This window comes from Salvia splendens, unplaced genomic scaffold (assembly GCF_004379255.2).
Source record: "Salvia splendens isolate huo1 unplaced genomic scaffold, SspV2 ctg172, whole genome shotgun sequence".
NCBI lineage: Eukaryota > Viridiplantae > Streptophyta > Magnoliopsida > Lamiales > Lamiaceae > Salvia > Salvia splendens.
In genome coordinates, this window is record NW_024598811.1 from 59,661 (window position 1) to 71,155 (window position 11,495).

Sequence of the window (11,495 nt, forward strand, 5' to 3'; positions counted from 1 at the left end):
GATAGAAGGTGGCTGTGAAACCATCCGGTCCAGGGGCGCTATCTCCGGAGATGTCAAATACGGCTTTTTTCACTTCCTCTACGCTTGGTGGATTCGGTAGGGCTTCCACTTCAGGAGAAGGTGAGAGGCGCTGAATCAAGCCCAAATCCGGCTCCAGGAGAGAGAGGGGTCCCGGGGCAAGGAGGTTTTGGAAGAAATCCGCGGCAGAGTTCCTGATCTCCAATTCCTCCGTGAGTTCTCTCCCCCCCACATTGATCTTGTGGATGCGCATCCTTAATCTCTTTTGTTTGACCCAGCTTTGATAAAATTTAGTGTTCAGTCGCCCTCCGCAAGCCATCGAAGGGTCGCCTTTCGAAAGAAATGGACCAGGAGCGGTAGAAGTTGCTTTGAAATTTGAGCACCGTAGTAGCAAAGGTTGTAATTATGGACCACCTTATGAATGGCAAGTTTACAGTGCTTTTGGTGGTAGTCACGGCATACCACGTGTGCATTACAAAGGACGTCAGAGTGATTACTATATTATGGTAATGGATAGATATGCTAGGTCCTAGTTTATGGGATGTCTGGAACAACAATTCGAATACAATGTCAATTGAAATGGTGGGATGTATTGCCATTGAAGCTATATCCATTTTGGAAAAGTTACATTCTAGAGGATATGTGCATGGGGATGTAAAGCTAGAAAACTTTTTGCTTGGTACACCTGGAACTGCTGATGAGAAAAAACTTTTTTTGGTTGATCTTGGATTGGCTGTTCGGTGGCGTGATAATTCAATTGGTCTTCATGTTGATTATGATCAACGACCTGATGTATTCAGAGGAACTGTGCGGTATGCTAGTGTGCATGCTCATCTGGGAAGAACCGGTAGTCATAGGGATGACTTGGAATCCCTTGCTTATACCCTCATTTTTCTTCTTCGAGGTTGCCTTCCTTCCCAAGGTTACCAGGGCGAGAATAAAGGCTTTCTGGTCTGCAAAAAGAAGATGGGAACTTCTCCAGAAGCCCTTTGTTGTTTCTGTCCTGCACCTTTTAAACAGTTTGTTGAGTTTGTTGTTAACTTGAAGTTTGATGAAGAGCCTAATTATGCAAAATACATATCCCTTTTTGATGGGATTATTGGTCCGAATCCGGACATCAGGCCCCAATCAACACTGAAGGTGCTCGAAAGCTTGTATATCAAGTCGGACAGAAGAGAGGAAGGCTTATGATGGACGACGATGATGATGAGCAGCCAAAGAAGAAAGTCCGCATGGGAATGCCTGCTATACAGTGGATTAGTGTGTACAATGGGAGAAGACCGATGAAGCAAAGATATCATTACAATGTTGCAGATTTAAGATTGGACCAGCATATTGAAAAAGGAAATGAAGATGGACTTTATATTAGCAGTGTGGCCTCTTGTTCAAATCTATGGGCCTTGATTATGGATACAGGGACCGGTTTCAGTGATCAAGTCTATGAACTTTCACCTCATTTCCTTCATAAGGAGTGGATCATGGAACAATGGGAGAAAAATTACTACATAAGTGCCATAGCAGGGGCTAATAATGGGAGCTCATTAATTGTCATGTCTAAGGGTACCCCGTATCTGCAGCAGTCATATAAAGTTAGTGAGTCATTTCCATTCAAGTGGATCAACAAGAAATGGAGAGAAGGTTTTTACGTTACTACCATGGCTACAGCTGGAACTAGATGGGCAATTGTTATGTCCCGTGGGGCAGGTTTTTCTGATCAGGTTGTCGAGTTGGACTTTCTGTATCCAAGTGAAGGTATTCATAGGAGGTGGGATTCTGGCTATCGCATCACATCAACTGCAGCAACATGGGATCAAACTGCCCTTGTTCTTAGCAATCCACGACGGAAACCTTCAGATGAAACACAAGAAACACTTCGGACTTCTGCTTTCCCAAGCACACATGTTAAGGAGAAATGGGTAAAAAATCTTTACATAGCATCGGTGTGCTATGGGAGAATTGTATCTTGATGTCTCGTAATTTTGTTGGAGTAGGTTACTCGAAGATGAAGTCCTCTCTGATCAAACTCAATTGTTATTTCTGTAATCAGAGGAAGGGGAGATCTTTGGTCTGTGGTCAAGCTGACTCTTGTTGCTCTTAGGACCTGATTTGTGCTTACTATTGCCATTGACATATAGGAGCCTGTGTAAAACCTCTGCACCGGACTGTGATTATGTCTAAATGCTTTAGGACTCCGACAAGTGTAATTCGATCATTCCTTAATGTTTGTATAGTGATGGAAATTTATTGTTTGATGACAGTATCCAGCGGCTGTGTCTGCATTAGCAGTGCTTGTATATGTAAAATCAGGCTATGCAACCCAAGGATATGTTCTATTAAATGTACTTGTTTCTCTTCAAAAAAAAAAAGATGAGGATGCATAGTACATGGTGGTGATTTTGAATTCAAAATGGCATTTTCCACAAATGCGCCAACATTATCTTGCCCATGAAAAGTGGCCTTTTTCTTTTCCTCCTTTTGTGAGTCACATGCACCCACCAACTCACATGCCACCCCATCCTTCACGTGGGGCATGGTACTTGCAATGGTCAGCCGGTTGACCATCTCTTTCTCCATGCTTGATCCTCCAAGATTCCGGCCTGCCGGTGCCAGCGACATTCCGGCCATCTCATCACCATCGAGCCCTTCCATTCCACTCGTCGGGACGTTCCCTTCCTTGGCCATTTGGGCTAGAGAGCTCAACATATCCCCAAAAGGGGCGAGCTTGTTTTCCGACGTCCCTTTCCTTTCACCATGGCGTTCCGCAACGAGACTATCCACCATATCAAAGACCATCTTCTTCTTAGACCGACTAACCTCCGAACCAGATTCAAGGCCGGCTCGTTTGAGGGCTTGTCGAGCTTTCTCCGGGTGAGGCGTGCCAACCCTTTTGGTTTTAGACTGTGCAATCGAATGAAACTTCCACTCCGGCGAGGAGAGGGGCTGCATCATGTGTTCCAAGGCATCGGCATCCCCCTCCGGCAACTCACCGCCGGACTTCACCATGTGTTGGATGCAACAATCACACTACATCTCCCTCAAAGGGGAGGGAGAGGGAGTGGACGAATTCTAGAGAGAAGGGAGAGCTTCTCTCTCGTGTTTTTAATTGATTGTTGTCAATGTTAAATTCTCGTTGTACTCTAATTTGTCATGGCGAGTCGTCACTTTTGGGCGACTCGATGTTTGTTTGGTTGTTGCAAATGGTTTTTGGTAATGCACGGGTGTGGGTGCGCCTCAACCCTTCACCCCTAGGGTTGTTTATCTTTAAAAAAAATATTACGTCACAAACGTCACAAAATGTATAATTGTGGGCAATTTTGATTCAAAAGGATTGCTTGTTGGCCAAGTAAACCAACGTATAAGAGTTATGCTTCAAATAGGTTGTTAAGAGATGACAATTCCTATGATGTTATATCGATGAAAATAATCCTATCTTGATCCAATTACCTAACAAAGATCGTACAATAAAATTTTGTAGGTCATTTGGATAGAAGTGGTTTCCTTGTTGGCCAAGGAAAGCTAAATATAAATAGTCATGCCCGGTGGTGAGTTAGTAATTGTCATATCTTCATCCTCCTTCTCACTAAAAACCCCTCCCTCATAGTCCCACGCCGAATCATCCTTTCCGACCACCATGTCCCCACTGCGAACCACCCACCACCCTCATTAACTCACGTTAGCACCCCACCGCCGGTCACCCTCTCCAACCAACCCCAGCCACCCATACATCCCTTCTCCGGCTTACCCTCTCTGCCACCTCAACCACCACCACGCAAGCTCCCCCCTCGTCGGACTTGGCTCGCGTGCCCCGCCGAGCTCCAATCCACATCTCGGCCACACCTCGCAGAAGTCTTCCCCTCGGCTGGCCGAAACAATGGGCCACCCGCCGGACTCCGAGGAGGCGATATCCATCTCGGATCAAAATATGGTCAACCCACCGGACCTTGCTCCGGGGGTTGAGGAAGCACGGGTCCTCTCGGACCAACAAATGGTTTTCCGATCAGCCGAGGCCACCTCCCCCAAACAACCGACCAAAGCTATGAAACTCAAGACCGCAAAAGCAAGGCTCAAAGTCCGGAAGAGCACCGCGGCTCCACCCTCGAAGGGCAACGGCCGGAAAAGGTTCGTCCCCTCGCCCCTCCCGGAAGACAAACAACTTCGAAAGAAACTATCATTTGGAGAGGAAGATAGCCCCAAGGCCGGAAGTCCAAAATGCAAAACGGCTATATTTCTGGCAAGCTCCACCCAAGATGAAGAGGTAACTCCGGCGTCGAAAGCTCCCACCCATGGTTCAGGAAGGTCCGAACATTGCCGGCCATCAAGCATTTGTCCCGGAAAACATTCAAAATATTGGATTTGCTACCACCTCAAATGGGCTCCCGGCAATCTACTTCTCATCATCAGAGATACAAAAGTTGGCAACGAGTCTCGGCCATGCAATCGTTGGTAAGCTCTCCCATTCTATTCCGGCTTCGCACCAAATTCAAAAAAGCTCTTGATAACATCAAATTTAGCCGAGGATTTACATGGAAATATATTAACGCTAAAGATATTCTTATTCAATTCGAGGATATTGCGGATTATGCCCGATTGCTAAGCGGCCCCAAGGGTACCCCGGTATGGTTTGTTGACCGACACCTTATGCAAGTCTTCAAATGGTCCCCGGACTTTGATGCATGTTGTGAATCCCCGATTGCGGCAATTTGGTGCAATCTAATCGGCCTCCCCATCCACCTATTTAACAAATTGGCTCTCTTCGCCATTGGGAAACTCCTAGGTCCTCCTATCCAAATGGACCGCGCCACAGCCAACAAGACTAGATTATCCTTTGCTCGTCTTTGCATCGAGATCGATATAACGAAGCCACCACCCGATGAGATCATCCTTGACATTTGTGGGCGTGAAACCGTGCAACAAGTGAGGTGGGATAAGATCCCGATGTATTGCAATGAGTGTTGGCACGTGGGGCATAAGAGCGAAGTTTGTTATGCGGCGGGTAAAGCGGTTCGACCCCCAAAGAGGAACTATAATTTTGCCATGCCGAGACAGCCACACCAAGGGGCCCAAGGTTCGAAGGGAGGATATGATCAACCGAAGGAAAAATTGAACAACAAGGAGGTGAAACAACAATGGAGACCCAAAGAAACGGAAGCGCAACTAATTACAACACCAAGCACTAGAGATACGAAAGATTGAGATTGGCAAGGACCGGATGTCATGGGCGATTTGCATGAGGATGGCCCCATGGATTTGACCATTCATGCCGACGAGGGTGACAAGAGTTGGAGTGCAACCCATTTGCATGGTAGGGGTTCGGCCTTCACACCCTTTCAGCATAGGAACGGCGGAGGGAGCATGGCGAAGGGAGAAATAAGTAACCACCGGGCTACACCCTCGTCCAAGGTTGGGGGACGGTGTGAAGCAGCCTCGGCCTCGGGTGATCTAGTGAGACCGAAAGGCTCGTTCAAGCCTTTTGACTTAAAAAGGTCCGAAGCACAAGAGTCGAATAACCACATGAGCACCAATCGCTATTTCTCCCTAATGGCTCGGAAGAACTTCGTGGATAATGATTTGGAAGATACGGATGATGGGGAAGAGAACATACCTCTCAAGGATGATGATGGTGGAGCCATTCCCATACTTATGGAGGCATGCTAAGAGAGGAATGACTTCCAAATCATTGAATTTCAAGGGGGGGCCTTCACACCCGCCGGGTACGAACTCCTTTTATTAATCATGTCAATACAATTTCTATTTTGGAACGTTAGGGGGATCGCGAACGCGTCAACCCAAAACGTCCTAAAAAGACTAATCAAATCTCATAATATTTGCTTTCTTGCAATAATGGAGCCGCTTACAATCCCTAACCCGGACAAATTCTCAAAGACATTGGGGCTGACCTACAAGGGTTCGAACATCAACGGGAAGATTTGGATTTTTGTGGAGGAAGTGGCTAATTTCGAAGTTGAGGATGGCTCGAAACAGTTGCTCCATGGGCGGTTCACTTGCCCTCGATTACCAACTCCTATTGAGATCTCGACTGTGTATGCCAAGTGCACGAGAGGGGAACGACTTGCACTGTGGGATAAGATGAGAGACATCACTAAAATGTCGGACGGGAGGCCTTGGTTTTTTTTTTTCAAAATTAACTCCTATATAAGGGAGGAAATTACAAATAAACTCCTATACTATAGATAGGAGGAAAATACAACTGATGTCAAGAGGGCTCGAACTCGACACCTCATGCAATAATGTTAAGCTCTTTGCCTCTAGGACAAAGGCTCTGGACAGGACGAGAGGCCTTGGTTCATTGGAGGGAACTTCAACACCATCCTCTCCACTCGCGACAGGATGGGAAGCGACACCAATCGACAGGTGGAGATGGTTGACTTCGTCAAGGCCATAGAGGATTGTCGATTGCTGGACCCGGGCTTTGATGGCTCAGATTATACCTGGCTAAAAATGGCCTCATGGAAAGATTGGATAGGGTGCTGGTCAGCGAAATGTCAACCCAACTTTTAGACGCAATAAGAGTTACTAATCTCCCCCGGGTAGCCTCAGATCATGGGCCAATACTCGTCCGATGCAGAATGCTGAACAACGCTGGGAGTGGTAGAGCGTTCCGGTTCCAAAACATGTGTGTGCGGCACGAGGGATTTGCTGATTTGGTGCGACGAGATTGGATGGCTACCACGGAGGCTGCAGGCCTACTCAACTTGAAGATCAAGTTAGCAAGGATTAAACAGACATTCAAACGGTGGAACAAAGAGGTCTTCGGGAATATCCACGCCAACCTCAAAGCTTGTGAAGAGAATATTTTTTGGCTCAATCTGAGTTCGAGGAAGACCCCTCGGCCCGGAACAGAATGGAGATCAACAAACAAATGGCTGAGTACAACCTCCTTCTCAAGATGGAAGAAGACTTCTGGCTCTCCGTTGGCTGGAAGAGGGTGATAAAAACACTAGGTTCTACCAAAGCTGGGTTAAGCAAAGAGAATTCGGTTGTCAATCCACAAGATAAATGCTAATGGGAGGGAACTCACAGATGACCTTGAAATCAAAGGACTCGACGGTCGAGTTCTTCCAAAACCTCCTTGCACCAACCTACCCGGAGTTGGCTGCCCCGGACCTAGACCTCTTGCAACAACTACCCTTCTCGGAGCAATTGGATGACCTCCCCACGCCGCCGGACGCGGATGAAGTAAAAAGGGCGGTCTTTGACATCTCAAGCAATAGTGCCCCTGGGCCGGATGGGTTCTCGGCCTTGTTTCTACCAAGCTTGATGGGGAATCGCAGGGCGGATGTAGTGGATGCGGTTAGGCAATTTTTATGCGGGGCTTTCCTCCCCCCGAAGTTTTACTGCCATGAGTATTGTACTTATCCCTAAGGAAGCCGTCTCCCGAAAGTTGGGGAGACTATCGGCCCATCAGCTTGTGCAACGTAATTAATAAGGTGATTAAATAAGTCCTCATGAAGAAACTCGCACCTTTTCCTACCCCATGTCGTCTCACCGAATCAAAGCGGGTTCGTAAAGGGGAGGCTACCAAATGACAATGTGCTCCTCGCACAGGAAATGTTCCATGAGCTTGCTCGATGCACCCCGGCCCTGAACGTTGCAATCAAGATTGACATGGCTAAGGCCTATGATCAGGTGCAATGGCCCTTCCTACTCAAGGTTCATATGCAAATGGGATTCCCGGGACCTTGGATTGCGCTTATTGAAAGATGCATTGGAACTTGCTGGTTCTCGATGCTCATTAATGGCGCCCCGGTAGGTTTTCTTCAAATCCACCCGCGGGCTCAGGCAAGGCGACCCCATCTCCCCTGCCCTGTTCGTTTTAGCTGCAGATTATCTCTCACGTACCCTTGACAAACTTATTCTTGGGACAATGAGATGACTTTTAAAGCCAACCCGTGGAAGCTTGGAGATCAGCCATCTCGCTTATGCTGACGACATCATTATATTCACACAAGCGGCCACGACGTCCCTCAGGAGACTAAGAGCGTGCCTCGACCACTATGCAGAGGTGTCGGGCCAACAAATCAATCTAGCCAATAGCAACTTCTACATTGCCGATGCGCACGAAGGATGGTCGAACTCAATCCAAACGGAAGGGGGTTTCTCTAGAGGTACTTTCCCTTTCCTTTATCTGGGGGTCCCTATTTACCGAGGTGTTAAGCGCTTCAGATATGTTCATGTTCCTTCGGGAAAAGATAGCGGCGAGGATCTCAGGTTGGGGCCCATCGACACCTGTCCTTCGGGCGGAGACTCACCTTGAGATCAAGAGCACGCTTGAGGCGGTCCCACTGCATATTTTCCAAGCAATTGAGTCGACGGGTGGAGCCCTCAAGCAGTGGACCAACAAATGGCTTGCTTTTTCTGGGGCTCGACTAGTGGGAAGAAAAAGACACACTGGATTGGCTGGGATCAGATTTTGCCTTTCCCACGGTCGAAGGGGGCCTCGATATCCGCAAGCTTAAAGAGGTACTCCAAGCTTTTAATATTAAACTTTGGTGGAGGCTCCGAGAACAGAACTCCTTATGGGCAAAATACATGATGCCAAATATTGTCAGAAAGCATCCCCTCTCAAATCTAGAGCGTCGGGAAGACATAGTCCGACGTGGAAACGGTTACTAAAAGTGCGGCACCAAGCCCACCCTCACGTTAGATGGGTGGTGGACAAGGAAAAGATTTATTTCTGGGACGACATTTGGATTGAGGATGTCGCGCTAAGGTGGTTATGCATTGATGACCGGGTTTCCCCCTTGACCATGGTTTCGGACTTTATCAGGAAGGGTCATGGGACGAGGCCAAACTACAAATGCTCCAGGATCAAGCCGGACTTCCCCAACAAGCTATTGCACAAATCCTCGACACACCAATTGTCGCGGGGGAGCCGGAAATCCCGCGATGGAACCTCTCTCGAATGGGTGAATTCTAGTTGGCCACGACATGGGAAACCATTCGGTCTCAAAGGCCGGTCATCCCGGGGCTTAATGATATTTGGAAGGCCGGACTCACCAGATCAATTGCCAATGCTACCCTAATGGACCGAACGCCGATCCCTGCAACAACCTCTTTAGTCAATGCCGTGGGGCAACTAGTATTTGGAGGGAATTCGACGGGTGGTTCGTGGGGTCCTCTCCACCGATCAGAATCAACGATACAATCCCAGAGAGAGTCGACGTGTGGTCTCGAAGGACTCAACAACAAGATAAGAAACACTTGTGCCATGCCATGCCATACCTCATCATGTGGTTCATTTGGGCGAACGAAATAGGAGCCGACATGATCATGTTCCCTTCAAACCTTACAATGTGATATGGCAAGTGCAAACCTTCATCCGCCCCAAAAATCCCTTTAATCTCAAATCAGAACCCTACGCCGATGAAAAACCCCCAATTTCTACGCTTACAGAAGCCCCGCCGTCGATTACGACGACGACGTAGACAACGATTTCGACGACAATGAAGACAGCCCCGACAAGTCCTTCGCCCAAAATGGCAATTTCTACAATTTCGACAACTCTAAGCGGCACCCTAAGAAGCGGAAGCTCGAATCCTTCGTCTCCAACTACGGAATTTTCCCCGCACAGCGAGTCCTGGAGCGAAGACGAGATCTTCGGCCTGCTGGAGGTCTGGGGGGAGCGCTACGTAGAGCTCGGCAGGCCGCAGCCTTCGCGCCGAGGACTGGGTCGACGTGATGGAGAAGGTCACCGAGATTAGTGGGGGCGCGAGAGGACGTGAGGGGGAGTGCAGGAGCCAGTTGGATATGCTGAAGAACAAGTATAAGAAGGAGATGGTGAAGGTGGAGAGCGGGGGTGCTATCAAGTGGTGTTTTTTTAAGGAAGATGGATGCGTTGCTGAACCTCAGGGCCCGAGGGTACGGCGGCGGATTGGGGTGTGGTTTGGACTCCGGGGAGTACGTGTTTATGAATCCGAGGGTGTATTTGGACATGTTCGAATGTGTTGGATGAGATGAGGGATAGCCCGGGGCAGTCGGATGAGGATACCGATGAAGACGGGGGCGAGGACGGGGAGGAGGATTTTAGTGGGGATGATATGGTGGATGGTGAGTCCTGCTAGAATGTTGGCCAATTCGATTCAGAAGTTTGGAGAGGTGTATGAGAAGATTTGAGGAGAGTAAGAGGATGCAGATGGTGGAGTTGGAGACACTGAAGCAGGATTTCCAGAGGGATTTGGAGTTGCAGAAGAAGCAGATTGTTGAGCGTGCGCAGGCGGAGATTGCTAAAATACGAGAAATGGATGATGACGAGGATGAGAACACTGATACTTCTGCCTGAGAATTTCGGAGATTGATTATGTTTTCCAGGTCGGTGAGGTGACAAAGTTCAAGCTGGCGAAAAATCCATGGGATTTCTCATGCGCAGTAGTATAATGATGCATATGCGGTAAATTTATTCCGGTAGAACTAGACTCTAGATGGGGCTGGGACATTTGAAGTCCGGCCATTGGTTTTGGTGAAGCCAATATATCCATGTACGTTTATATAGTAAACTCAAGGCAGTTTTGATGTTGCAGACTGGCATATATTATGTGTAGAAGGATGGATCCTTGTTATAATATGCTAAAAAAAAAAAAGTGCAAACCTTCATCCGGACAGTATGGCTATTGGCACCATCAAGCCGAACGCATTGGAGAGGCAATGCAAACTCAAGATGAGTGTCCCAAGCCCAGCCGAGTTGCGAAGGCCAAGACCGCATGCGAGTCAAGTGGCACCCCCGAACCAGCCTTGGATAAGATTAAACACGGATGGTGCAGTCTCGTTGGCGATGGGCAAGGCAGGAGGGGGAGGGGTAATCCGAGAGCATACCGGGAAAGTCCTTGCCGCCTTTGCGCACTTGATGCTCAATCAGCCCTTGAGGCCGAGCTCATGGCCATCCACCACGGCCTCGTCATGGCTAAGGAGTTCAATCGGTCAATGTGGATTGAATCAGACTCCGAGCAAGCAATCAAGCTCTTCAATGGCACAACATGGGGGCAGGCGCATGTCCGCCGAATCATGGCGCGCCTAGCCATCCTCAAACAACAACACCACATCCGAGCCTCATTCATCCACCGGGAGAGAAACAAAGCGGCTGATTGGCTAGCTAAGTTGGGGCTCGACCAACCAAGCTTCCGTAGCATGGCCGAACAAGCGCTCCCTGGAATGCTCAAGGCCATCGCCCGTATGGAAGAGATGGGAATCCCCAACATTCGAGTCTGGAATGAAGACAACGAGTAGTCAAAGTGCCGAGGAGGTTATCACGTCTTCGATTGCTATCTTCATATGGAGATTCCTTTCCAACCGAATCCCGGTGGATACGAAGCTACAGTGGAGAAAAATGGAAATGGTGTTTAAATGCCAATTTTGCCCACAGAGACCGGGCATCGAATCACTTCAACACCTCTTCATTCAAGGGGCTGGTGCTCGCGGTGTGTGGAGGGCGTTCAACTCCTGGTTCGAGGGATCTTCACCAC

General features: G+C 48.4%; 2 pseudogenes; both read left to right on the forward strand.

Annotated features, from left to right (window-relative positions):
• Positions 1-329: 329 nt before the first annotated feature.
• On the forward strand, positions 330-2,131 carry LOC121789202 (annotated as a pseudogene).
• Positions 2,132-9,717: 7,586 nt separating this feature from the next.
• LOC121789203 lies at positions 9,718-10,318 on the forward strand (annotated as a pseudogene).
• Positions 10,319-11,495: the final 1,177 nt, after the last annotated feature.